This window comes from Penaeus monodon, chromosome 28 (genome assembly GCF_015228065.2).
Source record: "Penaeus monodon isolate SGIC_2016 chromosome 28, NSTDA_Pmon_1, whole genome shotgun sequence".
NCBI lineage: Eukaryota > Metazoa > Arthropoda > Malacostraca > Decapoda > Penaeidae > Penaeus > Penaeus monodon.
This window is the reverse complement of record NC_051413.1, coordinates 7519248-7520080: the sequence shown is the minus strand read 5'-3', so window position 1 is coordinate 7520080 and position 833 is coordinate 7519248.

The window sequence follows — 833 nt, the reverse complement described above, 5'->3', positions numbered from 1 at the left end:
TGCAGTGTAAAATGGCCCATGAGAATGTTCAAGGAAACCGCTGAAGCAGTGTAACATCAACGAAACTTGAACCGGCAGTTATACAATTCGCATTTTCTTTCCGTTTTGCTTAATTCTTCCGATTTACCGCTAGGGGCCTCCCTCTACGGTGGTCGAGCTAACGCGATTCGTCCCCTTGGACCCCTTGGTAAAATCTCCTTCCTGACCAAGTTTCGGTCCGATGTGATTCTCCACTTGGCCACTAGGTGGCATAATGTAAAAACATAAAAAGTGCAATAACTCGGTTAATAATGATTCGATTTCATGATGGTAGGTACGTCTAACAAGGAGACATCACATATCACCGGGGTTTTTTATTTGACCTTCCTTTCAAGGTCACAGAGGTCAAAGTTCATAATTTCACTGTTGGACGACACATTGCATAATTATTTGATCTAGAGTACTCTAATTTAGTGTGCAGATGCCTCTAGGCACACAATGGGTATTCAAAGAAGTTTCGGTCCGATATGATTCTTCAGTTGGCCACCAGGTGGCATAATGTAAAAACACAAAAAGTCCAATAACTCTGTTAATAATGGGTCGATTTCGATGAAATTTTTATGGTTTGTACTTCCAACAAGGAGACATCACATATCACCCGTGTTTTTGATTTGACCTTCCTTTCAAGGTCATAGAGGTCAAAGTTCATAATTTCACCATTGGGTGACATCACATCCAACACCAGGTGAGCACAAGGTCCCTGGACCTTTCATTATTGATGTTTTTTACTGGTTTTGGCGTCGATCATTCGTTCATTAAGACAGTATGCAGGCCTAGAACATGTTACTGGTTTT